This window comes from Martes martes (assembly GCF_963455335.1).
Source record: "Martes martes genome assembly, chromosome: 9".
Taxonomy (NCBI): domain Eukaryota; kingdom Metazoa; phylum Chordata; class Mammalia; order Carnivora; family Mustelidae; genus Martes; species Martes martes.
This window is the reverse complement of record NC_137896.1, coordinates 54,698,882-54,721,282: the sequence shown is the minus strand read 5'-3', so window position 1 is coordinate 54,721,282 and position 22,401 is coordinate 54,698,882. Positions and strand designations below refer to the sequence as shown.

The 22,401-nt window shown below is 47.2% G+C and overlaps 1 protein-coding gene across 4 annotated transcripts in view; it reads left to right on the top strand.

Annotated features, from left to right (window-relative positions):
* Positions 1-22,401, top strand: part of NCK2 (NCK adaptor protein 2) — a 150,115-nt gene that overhangs the window by 44,615 nt on the left and 83,099 nt on the right. The window contains exon 2 of one of the 4 annotated variants that reach the window (XM_080813193.1): positions 1,143-1,197. The exons of the other annotated variants lie outside the window; for them this stretch is intronic. The gene's annotated coding sequence lies outside the window, so the exon portion shown is untranslated. The remainder of the gene's footprint in view (positions 1-1,142; positions 1,198-22,401) is intronic. 4 annotated transcript variants of the gene reach the window in all.

Sequence of the window (22,401 nt, the reverse complement as noted above, 5' to 3'; positions counted from 1 at the left end):
ACCCTTCCTAGCAACACAGACATACTTGGTGGTGTAAAGCAACAGAAATTTACTGTTTGATGGTTCTGGGGCCAGAAGTCTGAAGTCCAGGTGTTGGCAGCCACGCTTGCTCTGACACCTGGAGGAGGGAGTCCTTCCTTGCCTCCTGAGAGCCTCTGGTTACCCCAGGCTGTGGCGTTCCTTGGCCTGCAACTGTGGAGCTGTGGTCTCTGACCTCGTCACCATGTGGCAGCCCCCGCGTGTCTCAGGCTTCTTATAAGGACACTGGTCATACTGGGTCAGCCCTCCCCACACCGCGCTCCATTGTGACGCGTGCTGTTTGGGGTGGAAAAGGGTGTGAGTGCAAGCTTCCTCAGTGGCTGTCTGGCTCTGCCTTGGCTCACTCGTGACATGCCCAGGTGTCCCTGGAAGGGGCTTGTCTGGCTACAGGATGACAGGTAAAGTCAGGCCACCATCACCAAGCTGGGCTACTTCAGGGGGTGGGGGCGCGTGGAGGGACGTGGTGGCATGTGGGGAAGACCAGCCTCCTATCAGAGAGATGGGAAGACATTTAGCAATTCATGAATCTTTTGCAGAATTGCCTTCGATACATCCCTTTCCTGTAAATTAAACTCTCTCAGTTAGCAAAAGGCAGTTTTGTTTGACTTTGCTGAAGTAAAATGCAAAGTGTGAATGTTGATGTCTGTTGCGTGACTCACGGTCTTGAATGCCGTGTCCTCTTCATCTGATCATTGTCTTGGTGAGGGAGGTTTGCAGAGACTCCGTTCCTTGCGGGCCACATGCTCTGCCACGTCAGCTCCGTTTGCTCTCTAACGAAGGACAGAAATGTGTGTCCTTGTGCATTGGATTTCCAGCAAGCGCGCAGGAACAGAACGGAAGGCGTGCTTGTTGCAGTCTTGGTGAAAGCAGTTTTAGATGTGAACGAGTCCTTCGGTTGTTGATTCTGTTGAAAATTCAGTTCTGCTGCTAGGAAGACATGGCTTTCTGAGTTCACATCTTTTCTCTAGGTGATGTCAGAACTTCCTGGCTTATCAATCACGATGTGCTAAATGGTGTATTTAGGAGCCAAAGGGGATCCTGTGATCATTTAGTTGGTTTTCCATTTTTAGTTAGTGAGGTGTTTTGTTTTGTTTTCATTGCAGAAATAACCCAGCGCATAAGGGCTGACTTGCCTGTCATCACCAGGCTGCAGGCATGGTGAGTGGTCTCTGGATTAATTTGTTCCTGCTCAGATGTTACTTAGGTGTCAGTTCCACAGGTCGATAGGAGTTGCCTTTGGTAGAATTTTAGGTAGAGCTGGTGGTTGAATAGTGCCCTTGGGTGGGGATTCTGTTGTGTCACTTACACATAGGGTGCTTTGTAGGGTAAGAACAGCTCAGGGGGCACCTGGGTGGCTCAGTTGTTAAGCCTCTGCCCTTGGCTCAGGTCATGATCCCAGGGTCCTGGGATCAAGCCCCACATCGGGCTCCCTGCTCAGCAGGGAGTCTGCTTCTTCCTCTCCCACTCCCCCTGCTTGTGTTCCCTCTCTCACTGTCTCTATCTCTGTGTCAAATAAATAAAATCTAAAAAAAAAAGAACAGAACAACTCGAAGTGGAGTTGGCTCTGAGCTGGCCTTACTTACTGGCTGTAAACTGTGCCAGTGGTAGGTGCTAATTTGTACAGTCAGTAAGAAATATTTCCCCCCTGCAGATTGAGCTTGGGGTGAAGGGGAGAGGACAGATTCATTTGCTTACATAGCAGATCATTTCAGATTTCCTTTTCATGCCATTAATGGTAGGTACGCTTCCACTGAAGTAAAGGGCCGTGTGACATTCAGCGAACCGTTTCTACATGTGTTTCTACCATGTACCAGAAGCTATGTTAGGGATCCATGGAGGAACGCACATCGCTTTTGCCTTCCTGTGTCCCAGTGGGGAGGGGCTGAGGGTATACAGTGTGAAGAGGTTTGGGTTTTTACAACGTAAGTCAGCATGAATGTACTATTATCATTCATATCTAATAATGCTAATCACTAATGTTTAAATTAAGCACGGGTAGGGGTCAGGCCACTGTGAGTGCTTTCCATAAAAGATTCTCACTTAACTTAGTGGAAACTGTAGCACCTTCAAAATTGTGAACAAAGGGCATGGTAGTTTGGCCTCTGGAGGAAGACATCTGTCTCCCTGCCCTGGGTCCAGTGTCCAGCCGCTGTTCCAGGCCCCGGGGAGTGGGCTGGGTGAGAGATCGGTATCACTAGTGTTTCTGACGTTTCCCATTTCAGCGTTCTTGTGATATATACATAGGAATTTAATCCTATAAAACCAACTGCATAGGATATAAGGCTAAAGGTAAGAAATTGTGAATGCAGGTGGACGGCCTCACAATTCAAAATGCTTTCTGGAGCAGGTGTGTGGTTCTGGGTAATGTCACCGGGAGCCCAAGGTGGCCGTGGGCTTTGTGTATCGGTGGGCACAGAACAGAGGGCGGTCTCCCCTCCCCACCAAGGAGCCTATCTGTAAGCTTCCTTTTCCTGTGATGTCTGTAGCCATAGGACAAAGTAGTCATGGTTTTGTTGGTGGGGGGAAGGGACATGGGAGTGTCATTCCTATTAATCACAAAGATAAAATTAAAACGGAGTAAAAGTAACTCAATCAGAGGCCATCCAATAGAAAGCCAAATTTTAATGCTGCCTGCTTTACCTCTCTTCACCTAAAAGGACCCACAGATGGGTTTCCCTGCTGTGAAATATAGGGGAGAGTGTAAACCAGCCGGGATGGCGTGGGAGCTGCCGAGCTCAGTGACCAGCCCGCGTCAGCTCAGGTGTTGAAGGCTTGCCGCCGAGGCTGGGGTCACCCTGCATGTGCACGTGGTGTTTGCTCTCGTGCTTCGTGGGCTAACAGGAGGCTGGGTGTAGGAGCGCTTAATTGCTCCTAGTAAGTGCAGTGTCTGTGTATTTATTCGCTCTTATCTGGTGTGCTGAAGAAAATAGATGATTATAGCTAGTGGCGATGAAATCCTTCTGGTCCAGAGAAACACTCCAGGGAGACACCAATCATTTAACCCAGACCATTCTGTCCCCTGCACTTATATCTTTTGCCCATTTTTTTTTTTTTTGCATCTTTTCATCTATGTGTATCCACCCTTTGCCCATCTGTCGATTTTCTAACTTACCTTCTGCCTTATTTGCCTTATTCTCATGTCCTTTCCATTGTACATTTCTCTATCAGTTAATTAATTCACTGATCCTACCTTGTATCGATCATCTCTTCTGTGGAGGGCTCCATGATTAGTATTGTGGACGGAACGGTAAATTGCAGACCACCTCCACACCTGATACAGGGAAGACAGAGAAATGTATACAGATGGCTCCGACACCAAACAAAACAGTTATTTTGAGTCTGTGTAACAGCAACCGTTACCAGTAACTGAGCAGCTCGAGCTGTGTGCCAGGCCTGGCTGTGAACACTCACTCGTTTCACCCAGCCCTGGGAGCAGCTAGTGGGCAGTGGGGTACAGGGTGGGCGTGCTGGCTCAGGCCCGTCTGGGAAGGTCTCTGGATTTGGAGACTTTGCCTCCAGCCTTGGGGTTGGCCTTGAACTCCACTTAGGTCTAGTGTCTGCTCCCACTTGAGGCATGGGCCGCTAGGGGGTTCCTTCAGCGCAGAGCCTGTATGTGTGTTTAGAAGAAGGAGGAACCGCCCATCACAGGGGCTGTGAAGGAGAGCTAAATCCTTTCGCACAGGACCTGACATGCATGGGCTCGGGGTACGGCTCTGTGGAGGACGGCGGCCAGGCCCTTCTGATTCCTGTCCCTACCGCTCTTTCTCCTTTTTCTGCATCCTCTGGTCCTGCCCCTTCCTGCACTCCCCGGGCTCCAGCAACAACCCCTCCTGGGTCTCTTCCCTTCCCACTTGTCCTGGAGGCCAGGGGGCTGGCCTCGGGGCCCGCTGCCTTGCTGCCAGCCCCTGCCTGGCCCCTCACAGCTGAGTGGCCTCTGCTCCTGAGCCCCGCATTTCTCAGGAGGGACGCTCTCAGCGCCTGCCCCAGGGGACTGTCGTCAGACTCCGAGGAGGCGACCCCAGCAGGCCTCAGCTGGGCCTGGTGCCCCTGGAGCTTGCAGAACGCCAGGCATGTTCACAAGTGTGGTGGTTTGCATTTTGCCTCTTGTCTGCACTCAGCTTCGACGGCTCCTGGGTTCTGCGTCTGGCCCTATTGAGGAGTGGTGACAGCTGTGCAGCTGCCTGTCCCTTCTCTCCTCCTGATCTGTGTAGCCCGTGGCCTTGCACCACTCGGCCGCCTTTCTCTTTCCTGGATCCTTTTCTTCCTAGGGAAGGAGGGTCAGCTCAGGGCTGTGGAAATCGTGGAAACCCCAACCCCAGGTCTGATCCCGTTGCTGCTGTTGCCTCGGGCCAACTCCCCCAACGGGACAGATTTGGGCACCCCCACCCCATGTCCATTGTTGAGGTCCTCCCCATGCCTCCCCCCTCCGCCCAACCAGGGCCTCTAAGGAAGGAATCAAGATGAAGTAAGTTCGTAAGGGTGGGGCCCTGATCTGATAGGACTCGTGTCCTAAGGAAAGCACCGGGAACTGGCTGTCTCTCCGCCATGTGAGGACACAGCGAGAAGGCGGCTGTCGGCAAGCCAGGAACAGAGCTCTCAGGAACCAGCTCAGCCCACACCTTGATCTGGGACTTCCAGCCTCCAGAACTGTGAGAACATAAATTTCTGTTGTTTCAACCACCCACTCTGTGGTTTTTCTTATGTTAGTCCAAGCAAGTGAATACAGTGAGCCTCCCTGGGCCCCTCACTGCAGGGGAGACCAGCTCCCCCAGCCCCTCCTAGGGCATCCCCGCAGCCAGCTTCCCTTGTGTGAGAAACAAGGCCCTGCTGTCTTGTCTTGACAACAGTGAGGGGTGGGATGTGAAGCTCGAGACTAGTGCTTTTTGGCTTTACTTTGGACCCCTGGCCGTTCTGTAGGAGAAACTCATCCTCCCATGTGAGCCCGGCTCCTCTGCGACAAGCCCTGTGTGCAGAACCCCGGGTCACAAGGTCACTCGCTGGCCATTTGCAGGACCGGGTGTACCAAGTGGGCTCCTGCCCCCACCCCCCCAGGGGCGGATTCTGCTTGGGACCCTGCCTTTCCTAGGTGGCACCTGCTGTACAAGGATGCAGAGATGAGAACCAGGGGTGTAAAAGCTAAGGCTGCTTTTCTTTTCCCTTTGGTTTATTTGAATTTTGGGGTTTTGAAAGTGGGAGGAAGGAGACCAGTACTGAATACAGTGAGTCTCTCAAATCAGCTACATGAATTAGAGGTCAAAGTGAGACACTGTCGCTGTCATGGGTTTAAAGAGTTTGGTGCCCTGGAAACTCCTGCAGCCATAATACCCTCCGGTGGAGTAAGCTGTTGTGGAAAAGTAGGTGCACAGAAGGGGCAGGTGCTTCTCTTTGCCGCCATTGCTGTCAGCACGGTTTAGATGATGACCGTTTGGCCTGGTGCTTGTCTTTCTTCTCTGGTTTGTACACGTGGACTGGTATTCTGTCCTAATTAACTTTTCTTATTAGTGGGGATGAATGTTCGGAAACTACTATTGCTTGTCTTCATGTGTTCACAAGTCCTGTAAGTGGTATGTACACATGTGTGTATTTCATACTTTAGAGGAGCGTGTTGCCTGGGGTGTATTAGGGAGCTCGATATGCCGGCTAGGGCACGTCTCACTAACCTTCCCCAAGATGCCCTCTCTTCCCATGTCTTCTGATTTTTGTTTCTTTGTTTTTTTTTTTTAAGGTTTTTATTTATTTTATTTGAGAGAGGGACAGTGAGAGAGCATGAGAGGGGGGAAGGTCAGAGGGAGAAGCAGACTCCCCTCCCCATGGAGCTGGGAGCCTGATGCGGGACTTGATTCCAAAATCCAGGGATCATGACCTGAGCCGAAGGCAGTTGCTTAACCAACCGAGCCACCCAGGTACCCGTCGTTTCTTTTCTTTAAAAATTCTTTATCTGTAGAATGCATGCTTTTTCCTAGTTTCCCTCCATTCTTTCTCTTCATTTTTTTTTTTTTTAAAGATTTTATTTATTTGACAGAGATCACAAGCAGGCAGAAAGGCAGGCAGAGAGAGAGAGGGGGAAGCAGGCTCCCCGCTGAGCAGAGAGCCCGATGCGGGGCTCGATCCCAGGACCCTGGGATCATGACCTGAGCCGAAGGCAGAGGCTTTAACCCACTGAGCCACCCAGGCGCCCCGCTTTCTCTTCATTTTTAAGTAGCTTTAAATCAGCTACAAGCCCTTGTAATTCATGACTCTGCTTCAAGACAGAAGCCATCTGTATTAATTCTGTGTATTTTTACAGAGGGAGACCATAGTCAGGGCAGTGGTTCTCTTATTTATTGCCTTGAATAGTAGTAGTAGTAGTAGTAGTTGTTGTTGTTATTTTTTTTTGTTTTTTTTTTTTGAGATTTTATTTATTTATTTGACACAGAAAGAGAGAGAGAACGCGCATGAGCAGGCAGAGGGAGAGGAAGAAGCAGGCTTCTTGCTGAGCAGGGAGCCCAACGCAGGACTCGATCCCAGGACCTTGGGATCATGACCTGAGCTGAAGGCAGACCCTTAACGGACTGAGCCACCCAGGTGCCCCTATTGCCTTGAGCTCTTAAAAATGTATTCTAGTTGCATTAATCTTTTCCGAATGCTAAGCAGATGTGGACAAGCTCCAATTTAAAATCGACGACAACTGTGACGTATCTAAAGCACGAGTCTCTGCCAGGCTTTGCTGGTGCTCAGGCTGCTCTAGGGGTGGAGCTGTCCTCTTCACCTTCCTGGGTGGATCAACTGGGACCTTCCACTGGGGTGATGACCAGGCCAAGGTTGCAGTTGTACGTGGACTTGACCCTGGTGCACAAAAAATGTTTCATAACTTTTTTCAATGAGAAAAAATTACCCTGTTTCTTTTGGTCCAAATAAGAGAGTTCTTTCCAATTGAAGAACTGTTTCTTGGAGTCTTTTTTGATGAAAATGATTCTCTTGCTAGATAACATCCTAATATGGGCAATAATACGTGTCTGCGAAATGCATTGTAAAGCGTTTATTGCCTATTGTGATCTCCTGTGAGCACCTTGCCCTGTGTTTCGTGGTTCTGAAACTTGAGTTTGTCCCAAGTTAGCCAGAGGGCTTTTTGAGACAGACAGCTGACCCCAGCCCCCCAGTTTCTGCCTCAGGGGTCTAGAGGGGGCCCCAGTAATTTACATTTCTGGGAAGCTTCCGAGTGCCTCTGCTGCTGGTCAGCGCACCCGGTGAGAACCACTGCCCCTGGCCACCAGGAAACATGGGCCATAAGCAGCAGTTAACTAAATTTGCACAAATGGATGTTGACTTCTGTCTTCACTCCCGGCTTGGAGGAGGAGCCTAGCATCAGAGCCTAGTGCATGGTATAGTCAGGCATGTGTTAAATGCAAATGAGCAGAAGTGGCTTATCTTCAAAACATCTTAATTTTTATTGCTTATGCTATGTGCAGTGTTATTTCCCATTTGTAGAATGGGAAGAATTAAAAGTTGATTTGTGAGCTAAAAATACAGTAAGCTCCTTCGTCGTCAAAGCCCATAAATAGGCCTGTGCATTCAGACATAAAAGCAAACCATTAAGAAACAGTGCTAGTGTCCTTAGAATTTGTTGATCGGATTACAATTACAGACTCTCTAATTTCTTCACTTCCTGCAGCTTGTGTAACTGCTTAGCACCTATTTTTAGTAGGTCTTGCACTGCTGACTCAGAGTGGTAACCGGTGCTGAGCTCTCGGCTGGTGGGTGCCATAGGCTGGCAGGTGGCCAGGCTTCGAAGACGGGTAAGGTTCTATGCCTGGGCACTGTGTCAGGTGGGGTGCTGGGGAGTGGGTCCCCGGGCAGGCAGCCTGGGGGCCCAGCCGCCTCCCCTAGCCCCTTCTTGCTACTTCACACGCCCGAGAAGAGCCGTTGATGGAGTCCTGGGTCTGGTGGTACGGCCCGAAGCCTCTCACCAGCTGATGGGCTATCTTCCTGCCCCTTAGCCTCTGGCCCGTCTTCATTCTCAGGTGGAGGGACTCAACGCCAGGACGGGCTGCTGGAACCCCGGCCTTTGGCACCCTTCTCAGCATACCTGGAAGTAAGTGTGAACAGGTAGAGCTTGTCTTTGGTGAGCTCCCCCTCTGTCTTTAAGGCTTCTGTCCAGTTGGGCCTCTTGCCACCCACTGATGTCCACAGGCAAGTTATGGGAGGCACTTTCGTCACTGTGCTCTGAACTCTGACCTGTGCCAGAGCAGGAGTTTGGCTGGTCAGCCCGTGCTGAGGAGGGCTCTCGCCCACAGGGCTTCGTAAGCAAACAGCCAGAAGGAAACGGACCTCCCTTTCATGTCAACACACAGATACACACCACTAGGAGAGCTGTCACATCACTAGAAATTTTTTTTTAAAGATTTTATTTTTTATTAATTTGACAGAGAGAGAGAGATCACAAGTAGGCAGAGAGGCAGGCAGAGAGAGAGGGGGAAGCAGTCTCCCTGCTGAGCAGAGAGCCCAAGGCGGGCAGAGGCATTAGGTTAAGGCATTAAGGCATAGGTTAAGGCAGAGGCTTAACCCACTGAGCCACCCAGGCGCCCCTCGTCACTAGAACTTGACAAGAACTGGATGACACAGCTTGGGTGCTCTGACCTCCAGGCAGGAAACTCTGGGGCTTTGGAAATACCCTTGAGTAACATAACCGGGAGGATGCTTGAGCTACCCTGAAACCTTGCTTTTCTCATTTGTGAAGTGAAGGGCTTAGAGCACATCTGTAATCCTTCCCCCACTAGGATTTAAATTCTAGTGATCTGTAAGAGAATGTTGATTTCATCTGGAGGAGCCTGGGGAAGTAATGTCAATTACAGTCACAATGATAAGAAATTGGTCATTTCTCATCTCCCTCATCTACTCTAGTGCCTTTATTTCTCTGTCATTGCCCCAGAAAACGGAACGGGTGTGGATGTAGGCTCTGTCAGTTTCCGGGTGGCTGCTGCTCGGGGCTGGCAGGGCTGGGGATTGTATGGGATGTGGGGGCTTAAAATGCCCATTTAGTGAATGCACCTTCTCTCCTCCCTCAGTCCTCACCAGCCGTCATTTTCCGGCGGTTTTATCTTGGCTTCACGTCCTTGGGATGTCCTTATTCTTTCCTTGCGCACCAGCGTGGTTTGTTGTATGTTTGTAGAATATGTTTATAGAGTGAAGATGGGCTCAGCTTCTTCTGACAGGGACGTTTCTCACTGACTCACTTTAAAACCACGGATCACCATGACCTGGCTAGATCACGGTGACCTGGCTAGATCACGGTGACCTGCCTAAGCGAGGGCTGGATAAATGCGTTAATTTTTATAATTTCATAATTCAGACAAACCGCGACCGTGCACTGTCATTGCAGCCTGGGAGCTGGAAAGTGCATACGGTTTGATCTGTGTGAGGATGACCCAGCTGCTGTTGCTTCCTTGCACTCTCATGAGGCATGGAAGGTTTTACTGTCTGTTGTACATTCCACATCCCAGTAAGTTCTCGAAAGGTTACCGAATGAATGAGCTGATCATTCTTTTTCTTGGGGGGTGGGGGGATGGACTAGAGTTCAAATTACCAAAAACTTAAATGTAAGTATATTCACCAGCAAAAAGAAGAGCCTTAATGTCTTAGCAGTTGATTTTAAACAACAGGCTTCTGGGGTGCCTGGGTGGCTCAGCTGGGCAAGTGGTTAAGGGTCTGCCTTCGGCTCGGGGCATGATCTCGGGGGTCCTGTGCCCCCGCATGCAGCTCCCCGCTCCCGCGTGCTCTCTTCTCCCCTCCCTTTTTCTCATACGCAAAAGAAGAAAAGAGAAGAAGGCTTAAGAGTATGTCAGAATATCCTCTACCCAGCCTTGTCCCGCTACTGGGAGAGAGAGAGGAGATTTCAGGAGCCGGACTGCGTGGTGGCCTGGCCGGCATCTTGCTCTGTGCCCTGGGGTGGCTTTACTCGCCTTCCTGTGGAGAAGGTGGTTTGGAGCCTGGGGGTTTCCGAAGGCCCTTCAGGCTGCCCTATTTTGTGATGTTCTGGACTGTCTCTCATTTGTAAGCTGTGATTTCTTTTTCTTTTTCTTTTTTTTAAATACTATTGGAGAGGGAGCGAGCGAGCATGTACGCGGGAGCAGGAGCTGGGGGAGGGGCAGAAGGAGAAGCAGACTCCCTGCTGAGCGGGGAGCTCTCCAGGGAGCTGGATTCTGGGACTCCAGGAATGTGACCTGAGCCAAAGGCAGACACTTCACTGACCGAGTCACCCAGTTGCCCCTGAACTGTGATTTCTTAGTTTACAGGATGATCCTCTTCAGAGGTAGAATCCTAGCAGGGATCCTCAAGAGGACCCGTTCTCAGAACTTCAGTACAGCGTTGTGAACGGCTAGTCTTGTTGCATCTGAACTCCTGCACACTCCAGTGGCTTACTTTTGAAGCAAAGCCGAGTTACCAGTTCATTTCATCTGTAAATATTATAGTGAATACTCTGGTAATGAATTCCTTATTATTACCAAACCTGTAACCAATGTTCAGATTTCCCTAATTATCTCAGAACCTTATTGCTATTGAATGATGTGTTTGCCTCCCCCCCCCCCCCCCCCCCCCCCGCGATTGAGTTGTTGGGGAAAGCAAGTCTTCCATCCTTCGGATTTTCCACAGCTGCGGCTTTCTGCCAGACCCTCACTCGCCATGGCCCCCAGCCCCTGTGCTTCCTGTAAGCCGCTGGTCAGATCTGGAGCCCGTTCTGCTCCGATTTTCAGGCACGACTCCTCGTGGGCGGTGTGTGCGCTTCAGGAGGAGGGCGTGAGAACAGACAGCCCTGGTGATCACTGCCTTCATCCCCGATTTCATCAGGGTTGCAAAATGATGCCATTCTGATCATGTCCTTCCTTCTCCGTCTCCCAGCCAGACGAGGAGGACACGCGGCGGTTAGCCTGAGGTCTGCTTGCGCAGGAAAGTCTTGCTTCTCTTTGGCAGTTCTCAGAACAAATAGTTCTGGTTCCCCAGCTCCTCCACAAGCCGTCAGTGAGGTGGCTTGCTTGTGTGTTCTTAGAGACGTTATGAGCTCATGATGTAAGGTATTTCTGGAGCATCTTCATTCATTGCGTCTGGCATCCTTGTTATGCAGAGTGCCCGGCTGCCGCCTAGCTGGGCTGCCTGAGGTTGCTTCTGTATCCCGAGGCTCAGGCCCAGAGTCTGTGACATCATCGCCACTGAAGGCTGGGGCAGCCGTGCTTCAGGTCCAACTGGCTGTGCCCACCCCAGGCGGAGGCCCACATTTCAAGGACCGTGGCCCCATTAGGAGGAAGTGGAATTTAGGGACCTCGGTTTGGAAGTCAGGGATCATTGCTTCCAGGCTGGTTGTTGGATCTGGGCCTTTGCAGTGGACAGAGGTGGGTTTTTTCATTTGTTTTTCTTGGTTTGTTTTCTGACATCATCCTCTGTGAATTCACACCGACATTTCTAATTCAGGATTCGAATTTCAGGATATTTTACTTCTTTGCTTTTTTATTTGTATGGCTTTTCTCTGAGGCTGAAAGTTTTTCTCCATAGGAACGTCGACATAAGAACTTATTTGCTTGATAATCTTATTTGTGGACGACACATACATATTTAGAATAACTACCAACATTTTTACCAACCATATGAGTAGTGGAAATGGCAGAAGATATCTTTGTCCTCAGGGTTTCTCCCACTGGGGAAATACAGTCAAATTACTGCTTCTAAGCCTTTTGGAATAATGTCTCTCTTGTTTATGCCACCAACTCAATATATAATTTGGTTAATTGGTTTGCATTCTGCTTTTGATTTCTAGGACTTAAAAAAGTTAATATTGGTTTATAGTTACATAAACCATTTAGATGGTTCCAGAGCCAGAAGTGTGCCCAGAATCTCATTCTGTATCTTCAGGTGCCTTTCGCTCAAACCCTTTCCATCACTATTTGTAAAAGGATGATTTTTTCCTTCCCCCTTTTATTTATTGCTTTTTAACGCAAACACAGACATAACATTCATGCAGTTGTATATTTGTTTTTAATATCTTTCATTTTCTTAAATAAACAGTAGCATACATTACCCACTTTTCCCAAGCTAGAGTTGAGAGGTTGTCTTCTGATTATATGGTGTACAATGACTTAGTTAATCATGACACTGAGTCTAACTGAATGTGCCTACTTATTCAGTGATTTTGGAAGGGGTAATTATAGCAACTGCCATCTAAATATTTTAATCACATTCTGAAATAGTTAGAAAATACATGAATATTCCTGTCTTATTTTTGCTGTTTAAAAAGAAAACAACACAACTTGGTCTATTTAATTTACATGTATTCTAGTTCACTGGTTCTCAGTGGGGTAATTTCGTCCCTCTGGGGACATTTGGCAATGTCTGCAGTGTCTGGAGACGTTTTTGACTGTCACCACTCCAGGAGGGATGGGAGTTGCTGCTACCCCTCCTCCCGTGCTCCAGAGAGCTTTGCGGCAAAGGTTATCGGTCCCCACACGTGCGTCACTGGTGAGAAGTCCTCTGTCTCAACCACACTTTTGAGAGCTTGGGTCACCTCGCTCATCCTCCCCCTCTCTCTCTCCTTCTTCAATAGATATTTATGTCTAGCACTTTAGGAAAACAGAAGTCATTTAAAATGAAAAGACCTGAGGGGCTCCCGGGTGGCTCGGTTGAGGAGGTGCCCGACACTTGGTTTCTGCTCGGGTCATGATCTCAGGGTCCTGGGATTGAGTCCCGCATCGGGCTTCTGGCTCAGTGTGGAGTCTGCTTCTCTCGCTCCCTCTGCCCCTCCTCCCTGCTCATGCTTTCCCTCTATATCTCTAAAAAAAAAAAAAAAAAGAAAATAAAATCTTAAAAAAAGGAAGATTGTCCTTCAGAGGTGCCTGTGAGGGTAGGTGACCCATGGGGAGTTTGGAAGTGTTGCTGCTCTTATGAAATTATTTTGTCGTTGATGACACGCATGATAACAAGATACATTTTTCTTATCTTTGTATCTGCATTTTCTCTATTATCTTATGAAATACCCCATTTCAGCTAAAAAGGGGACTGAATAATTCAGCTGCACGGTGGTTTGAATGCAATACACATAAAAGGGGGCACGCTCCCTCAGGTGGGAGGCACGTGGGGGCTATCGACAGTGGTGTCAGTTGCACGTGGTGGTTGCCAGAGAGGGCCTGGGAGTGTGAGACGGGCATAGGATGTGGAAGGTGGACATTTTTCGGTGCTTGATGGTTTCAGAGCCTTGTCCGCCTTTTGCCTTTGGTGATGAAGAGATCTAGTAGTTTAGGGTTATTCCAGACGTTCCTAACATCACTGTTCTTTTTCCTTCCTCCCCGCCCCCGCCGCCCCGCCGCCTTATACTTCCCAGTCTTGCATCAGGTAAATTAAATGATTTTTTTTGGGGGGAATCCTGATCAGCATTTCTTCTTCTTCTTCTTCTTCTTCTTCTTCTTCTTCTTCTTCTTCTTCCCCCCCCCCTCTTTTTTTAAAGATTTTATTTATTTGAGAGAGAGAGAGCGCACGAGTGGGGAGGAGAGGGAGAAGCAGGCTCCCCATGAGCAGGGAGCCGAAAGTGGGACTCGATTCCAGGACCCAAGGCCGATGCTGAACCGAATGAGCCACCCAGGCGCCCCTTGGCATTTCTTCTTGACACAAGTAAATGCAATAGCAGTTTGATTCCGGGAAAGGAAATATGTATCACTAGAACAGTTAAGACATTAACGATGATGGTTTACAGGTTTGGCAGTCCTCTTAGGAGTTGGTTTTCTAGGATAAATTTTATTAACATTTAAGTCTTGGGCTTTAACGCTTCTTTGTGGTTGGTTTCGATGCTGCCACGGGGCTTGGAAGAGTGCTCAGATCGTTAGGAGGGTGGTCTTTCAGAAATAGATTGAGTCATCAAAACTCCTTCTGGTTGTATCTTTGTGGCCCGAAGAGATAAACATTTATTACCCTTTCTAGGCCTTTGACTCATATCCTATGCCACCATCCCTTTTCTTTCTGCATCTTCCCCTGCCCCCACACAAGAGAAAAGCTGACATTGATTTATAAGCCTTCCTTTGCTAAGTTCAGAACCTTGCAAAATACCCCCATTTCAGCCTTTCTGCTAGTTTTTGGGGGAAGCTCTTAAATAATCGATAGCGTTCTGAAGCTTGGGTTGGTCCCCCCCCCCCCCCCCCCCCGCACAGAAATCAAACAAGAATTTGTGCTATTCTGAGCGATGAGTTGTACTTGGGTTTCTAGAGCAGGAATGAAGGGGCCACCAGCACCACAATTCCACGTTGTTTGGTGTAAGGGCAAAAGATGGTTTGCGTGTCCTTTGAAGGAAAAAAAGTCAGCGTGCCCAAGCAGCAAGCCACCGGGCTGCGGGAGCAAGTAGAAGGTGTTCCAGCATCCTGTGCGCGCTTCAGGAAACCATGCAGAGGACAGCGGCTTAGGGACTTGAGGGTTGGTGAGGAGTATAACATGGTCCTCATCTTGTGGGGGCTCCTGCCAGACCCATGGGAGATGGGTGTAATCCCAGTTGGTAAGTCCCTGGGTTTGCAGCAACTCCCAACCAAGACGAGATTCAGTATGATTCTCCCATAGTTGGAATGAGGGAGTAGAAGCCAAGTGTTTTGTAAGCACAGGTAGAACAAAGCACCTTAGATCGTGGGTGCTGTCAGCTTCTGCCTCTCTGTGGAAGTAGGATGCTTCTAGAAAACAAAACCAGTTCGTAAATTTGACACTGAGAACTCTTTGAGAGGTTTGATGTGGACTCATTAATTTATGGTTTCATAATTTTTTTTTTTTTCCCAAAGCTACTGGCACTAACTGCAGATTTTTAAAGAGTTTAATCATCGTCAGGAAGGTCTGGCTACAGGATGACTAGCTGCATTAATCTGATTCAGTTCATTTCCGAAGAGAACAAAATTATAACTACATTTTCGTTAATTTACGGGTGTGATCCATCTATTTCAGGGCGAATATTAAATTAACTCCTAGCTCCAGAAGATACGATTTTGAAGAGAAATATCTGTAGGATTTAGTGTTCTGTGAAAGGAGTAGGCGTTAAGGTTAGCTTGTTGTGAGATTTGTTTTCTATCTGGTATTATTTTGTTGAAAGAAATTTTTATTTGAAAGAGTAGTAAGTAGAAAAACAAACAAGCAAAAGGCAGCTGAAGTCTAGTGTGGAGGGAAGTCTTCCTCCTAACCCAGGCACCCAGATGGCCTCACCAGAGGCAAGGTTCATAGTTTCTTGTAAGTCCAGGATGTTCTGGAAAATACCCAAGTAATAGGTTACTCAACGCATCAGTTTCCCTCTTGTCTCCCCCCTTTTTCTTCTTATAAAGAGATTTCTCTATTACTTGTTTTCAAAAATAAGTAAAACCACCAAATTGTACATTTTTAATTGGTGAATTTTTATGGTGGGCAAATGATTTCTCGATTTCATAAAAAGTAACCTTAGAGCCTGGGGACTGATTTTAGAGAAAAGAAATGAAGGGTAAAATGCTTTCATCTTCAGATCGTCTGAGACAAATGGTGAGGTTCCTCAGACATCCCTGTAGCTTAGATTAAAAACACATTTTTATGGGTTATTTAGATGGAGAAGCCTGTAGTGAGCTCACCAAGGTTACTGATAATTAAGTTCAAATGGGTCATGAATCGCAACGTAATGAGGATAAACTGCCGGGATGTACTTGAGGCAGCTTAGCCCCACAGCCCAAGTGGTAGGTAAGTTTCTCCATAGATAAATGCATGTGTGGAAAGTAACCTGACGTGTCCTTACCTTATTTTTCTGACGTAACTATCTATTTTTGAACTCTTTCCTATTTAGAACCTAGAGCCATTCCTCCTGTTTTATAAGGGAAAAGCACTTTGTTTGTAGATGTAATTATTATACTCTTTTCCTACTGTTGGCCCTTTAGGCTGTTTCTATTTTCATATGTCTTACCCAATGGCTTTTCATAGAATTGTGCAATTTTGCATTTTCGTCACCAGTGCACGAGCCTACCTGCTTCCTCATAGCCTCACCAGTAGGCCGTTTTGTCACACTGAAATTTAAAAAAAAAAAAAATTGTTTTTACTTTTATTTTGAAATCCATTTTAGCTTACCAAAAATTGCAAAAAGGTCACAAAAAAACTTATGTAAATCCTGCATCCAGCTTCCTCAAATGGCGGCATTTTATTTTCTTTGTTTTATTTTTAAAGATTTTATTTATTTGAGAGAGGGAGAGTGCGAGCACAAGCAGGGGGAGCAGCAGACAGGGAGAGGGAGAAGCAGGCTTTTTGCTGAGCAGGGAGCCCAACAGGGAACTTGATCCCAGGATCGTGGGATCATGACCCAGGTAACCGATTGAGGCACCCAGGTGCCCCAAATGGTAACATTATCAATAACCACATGACAGTGATCACAATGGGAAGTTCACATTGACACAGTACTATGTGTTACCACATTTTTGGATCTCTGACAGAGTGATAGGTGAGAGAGGTGGTATCTTTGTATGACTCTAGTATGTGTTTTTTAAATTCAAGTCCAGCATTTATCTGAAAGGCAGACATTTTCCTGCCTGGTTTCCTTTGCCTCTTTTTTCTTGATTTGCTGGTCTTATCAATTTTAAGGAGCTCTCCTGGATCAGGAAGAGTAGACCTTGGTCTGTGTCACGAATTGCAAATATCCCTTTTCTTCTCAATTGTCTTTTGGATTTGCCTGGGGTATATTTTGCCTTGTAAAAAAAAAAGTTTTTATTTTTATGTAGATGAATTCAAACATCTTTTGTGGTTTCTGGATTTTTTAGTCAGAGATTTAAAAAACAGTTTTTCCTTCAAGGCTCTAAAGAATTTCTTCCATATGTCCTTCTATACTTTTATTTTTTTTTTCACGGTAAACCTTAGCTGCATTTGGAATTCATCCTGTTGTAGGATGTGAAGTGTGGCTCCGTCTTCCTTCCAGATGGCTACCAAAGTCTCCCATCACTATTTATTGAGAATTCTCGTCTTTTCCCCAGTGACTGGAACAAGCACCCTTTGTCATATACTAAATTCCCAGAAGCACTTGGGTCTGTTTCTGTGTTCCTATTTCCTAGTTCCATTATATGCCATGCCAAACTGGAACAGATGAGTTCTCTGAAAACTTTCTATTATCTTAAATAAACAAAACGAAATAGCATTCTGTGAAGGTCTATAAAAAGCTAAGGGCTGTGCTTGTATAGAAATAAATGAGACAGAAGAGGCCCAAAGATCACAGAGTTGTTTTGGCCTGAGGTAGAAGGCAGATGGTTCCCTCTCTTGTGTCCAGAAGTGGGTAAAATAATATCCATCGCAGGAAGGTATTTTGGTGGTCCTTACCTGGCCCAGCCCTCTGCAGTCTCACCAGCTTCTTGGATGTTCTTGAATGTGGGAGGCGGGTTAAGGATGAATGGTAGGAAATTTGATTGAAAATAGTTAATGACAACGTATTTTTTTTTCTTTTCTTTTCTTTTCTTTTTTTTTTTTTAAAGAAAGGGAGGGTGTGTTAGAGTTCCTTGAAGAGTTTTCTTTGATAAGTGTAGCTTCTGGTCCTTGAGAAATCTGTCATTAAGAACCACTGTACTCCTGGGACATCGTTAAGCCTTTCTCTCCATCCATGTTTGGTGGAGATCATAACTGGTTTCCCCCTTACCTTGTGGTCCTTTGGAAGAGTTCAGTGCAATTGTTCCACCCAGGTGCACTGTCGAGTCTGGCTGTCCTTGGTCTCTAGCATGAGCAGCAGTGGGCATAAGGTCAAGGCCAAGGGCTCCCGAGTGAGTGGACTCCAAATTCTCACTGCACCTGTGCCCATCCCCTGACTCCTCCGCTGTGAACGGGGACAGTGAAACCTCCTGGTGTCAGGGCTCAATGTGATGATAATGGAGGGAAAGTGCTCAGCCTAGTTTGTGGTGCCCAGGAAACGCTGAGGAAAGGCTTGCGGTTTCACCGGTCTGTTTCCTTCCCTTGTTAGTGCATGAAACTCCAAGCCCCACAGTTCTGGATTTGCAAGCTGAAGGAAGGTAGGATATAATTTGGGAGTAAATAAGAGAGGGGGATATACGTGTTCAAGTGGCACGTGGCAGGCTGAACCACAGATGAGGTGAGGCAAGCTTCACGTTCGAAGGTCTAAACCAAGAAGGTGTTCTTTCTGTCACGGTCTGTCTGAGAGAGGGACCCAGAGTACAGGCGTGGTATGTGCTGTCCTATGTGACCAGCAGCAGGAGCAGGATGGATCAACTTCCATGTACATTTTTGTTGCTGTTTTTTGCCCAAAGCAATAATCCTCAAAATGGAGCGGACAGAACAGGTCTTGAGAAGGAATGAAAGCTGAAAAGGAGACAAGGAAGGACGAGAGCCCCTGCCTGCCTTGCACTCACACACTGGGGTTTGGATGAAGTCCGTGGAACCCCTGCTGATACTCCCTGCGGCCTCGAAGGGAAGACGCACCAGAAGGCTGGAGATGGCGAATGTTCTAATTTTCTAAATGGAGAAAAGAGCAGAATCAGGAAAGAAGTCTTGAAACAGATTACAGAATGGAGATGAAAGCTAGCAGCGGGGGGCCTGTTGGCATCTCCCCTCCTCGATGCCATGTGGCTGGATGTCAGCAGGGAGTCTGGATGAAGTTGGACCCACTTACATCTCTAGCGCTAACGCACCTGCTCACCTTGGGCCCTCCCCTCTTGACCATGGTCAGTCTTTAGGAGCCTTCTGGGCTGTTGCCTTCTTGGGGATTTCTCTGTGGTCATCTACCCTCCTTGTGCTCTGTTCCCCCAATCCTGTCGACTGAACCAAGTGCCCTTGACTTCCGGAGCTTACCCCCAGATCATCTCGTGCGGTCCATATGAGGTTAGGGAACAGCCAGTGTTTTTTCACATTCATAGTCAGTTTCCACACACACAAAAGGGTGTATAACATCGACAGACAGAAAAGGAGAAAATCCGAGGGACAGAGTACGTGAGTGAGTCAGAGCTCCAGGGAGTGAGGGGAGTGGCTCACGGCACAGAGGAATGATAGGGAGTGTCAGGGCCAAATGAGAAAGGACATTTCTCACCTCCACTCATTGTCCTCTGATCTCCCAGGTGGCTAAGCTTATCTCTTCTGATAACAGCTAGGGAAGGGGGGCATCATTCTTGGTGTTCTCTGGCTGGCCCCATTCAAAGTTTGGGTGTGTGGGGGCTGGCTACGAGGAGAGGAGTGGGGTTTCAGTGTGTCACAGGGGGAGCAAAGCAGTGTTTTCTCTGAGCGCCCCACCCTGTACCTGGAATTTGTAGGGTGCTTCTTGTGCTACTTACTGTATACAACACATCTGTAAGGCAGTCCTTTTCTCTTCATCCTCTGTTTTATAGGTGAAAACTTAAGCTTTGGACATAGTAAACCATCTGGCCGAAAGACAGAGCCAAGCAGGGGCAGAGCTGGCATTTCATCCCAAAGCCAAAGCTCCTTCACCAAATTGGGCTACAGGCCCGTCTCTGCGTATTGAACTATTATGTGGATTAGGAGCTGGTTGCATGGCCACAGCCACAGGACAGGGACTGCTAGCTTGATCTTCCCCGAGTCCAGGTCTCAGCCACGTACTGTTCTTCGCTGTAATCTGTGCCGCAGCGTGGATGTTAACCTGTGTGTCAGGTGGGAAATGGATGGAGGGATCGGGGTCATCCATGACTGTATCAGAATCTAGAACTCTCGCGGAGCTGGGACAGGGGACTGAAACTGGCATGGTGAGGTGCCACAGGAGGACGTGTGAGGAGCACGTGCCACTCTGAAAACGCCTCCCCCGGGTGTAGTGAGAGGCCAGCCCCACCGTGCAGGTGTGATGCTGCCTCAGGAGCAGGGCGGGGTCAGGCATCCTTACCTGCAAGCGAGGGTCCGAAGTTCCATTTCCTGTGGTGCCGTCCGGGTCTGAGTACCTGCACCACTTACAGGGGTGATCAACAATGACCCGTAGCATCCTGGGTCCCCGTTTTGGCTCTCCAGTTGTCTCTTGTGTCTGCGTTGTGGGGCGAAGCCTGTCACATATGCTGTGTGTTTAGCACCCGGCACGGTACTGGTTCAGAACATACTTGTTGGATGAATTAACTTGAAGTCTGTCTAGAAGTGGGAACAGTATTGGGATGATGCGTTTCAGGGAATTTTGGCATTGTTCCAGCAAGGAAGGTTTTGCTTTGAGAAGAGATCCCGAGAGACATCATAGTTCCTCCAACTATTGGAAGATTGGTCTCAGGAAAGCAAGATTAGTCCCACTTTGTGTTACATCATAAATTATTTTTTAACTAAAGCTGTTATGTTTACACACACACACACACACATAATGTATACAGCACACACGCACACTCAGTTTGTGTCCTTAGACTTTATTTTTTAAAGCAGGTATTAGAGATTTTGGAGAGCACACATCTGTTTTAGAAGTTATCTCGCACAGTTCAGCTCATTTTTTTTTCTAATAGGTGAGTTTTCTTGTAGCAAATGAAATAAAGAAGCCCTGCTGTGTCATCTCCTATTTGACATCTCCCTGACCAGCCCAAGTTCCTTAGGAAGGACGACAGCTGTGTTGTGCCTTATTTCTGTGCAGTGTTTGTACACAGCAGATGTGCAACACATTTTCATTGAATAAGTGTGACTTTCGTTCCACCGGTGAGGTGACTGATACTGCCTTCAAGGAAACCTAGACTTTGGGGCGAAGTAGCAGCCTCAACATCCTGTAACTAGTAAGACACAGATCAGGAATTTGCATCCAGTTGAAAACAAAGTCCTCGCGTCCTCTACGTCATACTCAGTGGCATGGTCAATTTCATTACCTGGATTCATCTTCTTTCAGACAACCCTTGTATTTGAATATTTAGGGTTGAGAGAATAGGGCTTCTTGAATCGGCCCTTTTCACCTTCTAGTCTTTTCTCTACTGTACTGGTTCTTACTGGGGCTGCTGTTTTAAGCACCTAGGAGCTTTTTACAGACTGCAGATATTCTAAATCAGTAGGTCTGGGGCGGGGTAGGGGGTGGGGGTTCTGTTTGGAACGAATAGGCAAGCTGGAGACCTTTCCATTTCTTGAATGCATGGTTAGAACATTGAAGAGTTTGGCTATTGTACATAGCTGAAGATACTCTCTATTTTGCCGAGTTGTAAATCTGAGTGACGGGTTGTAAGGTGAAAGAGAAATTGAATTTGTGAGCTGGGTCTGTTTTTTCCCGCAGCCTCTCAAAGGTTTTGGCTATGCTTGCGTGTTTTTATGGGACGAATTCCATGCTGAGAGGCAATTGTGAATTTCAGAGTTTACTGATTTCAAGACAAACTCCATAAGGGGTTGGTTGAGTAAAATGGTGAATTCAGAGAAAGTTTGAAATCTCTTCCTGATTCTGTTTCTTCTGTGCATAAGACTGCATTGTGGGGTGGAAGTTTATCATTTCATAATGTGTGTAAATGAAGAGATCAAAGCTTTTTTTTTTTTTTTGCTGCTTACACTGGGTGAGGATTATCTGAGAAAACCTGGCAGACCAAGGAGAAATGGGTTTGACTTTCTGCCAGGTGGTCATTGAAATGTTTTTTTCCTTTGTGCCCAGTTAAAAGGCTGGGCATGTAGATTTTCATGCTCTTGTCTGGTTTCAGCTTTGGAAATGCTTACACAGCTAATCTGGCATTTGTGATTATTTCCACTTTGAGCTCACCAGGAGGCTCTTTGGGGAGATTCAGACAGAAATGACTTAATTGGATTTCAGCCCACACACAGTAGTTGAATGGCTTTATGGATGGCATTAATTGGGCAGCTGCCATAGGAAGTCATATATATATATATATATTTTTTTTTTTTCTTTTTGAGCTCTAGAATTTCAGAGTACTCTTTGATTCATTCCCTCATTGGTTCATTGCTAATTTATTTAACAAATGAAAAACTCAAGAAAAATGAATTGATAACAGTAGGATTAAGAAATATGGTTCATAAGTAGAACCTTCATTTGGTTTTGGCATAATTACGTTATTATCTATACTAAAGGCTCCTTGTTGACACTCATGGGCTGGCTTAAGGACAGTTGTATAAGAGATTCAGGGTCTCTTGGATTGAAATTTGGGAGGAATGGATTCTGGACCAGATGGCACTGAATGCTGTAGGGTATTGGACAATTGCAACAGATCTTACAAATATAATTAAAGAAGTGAAAGTTTATTGGATGATAAATGTCTGTTACTACCATTTTATCGAGTGCCTGCCATGTGGCCAAGCCATATGGACCTCAGCATGTGGAGGTCCTTTCCTGGAGGCTCTTCCTGTCTAGATAGCCTTTTAGTAGGGGAGTTTATGATTATACAAGAATGATTTCCACGGGAACATCTTCCATTCCTATAGAATGTCCCCAGACGGGGAACTGTTTGAGTTCATTTCTGAACAATGAGTTGGATTTAGCCGGAC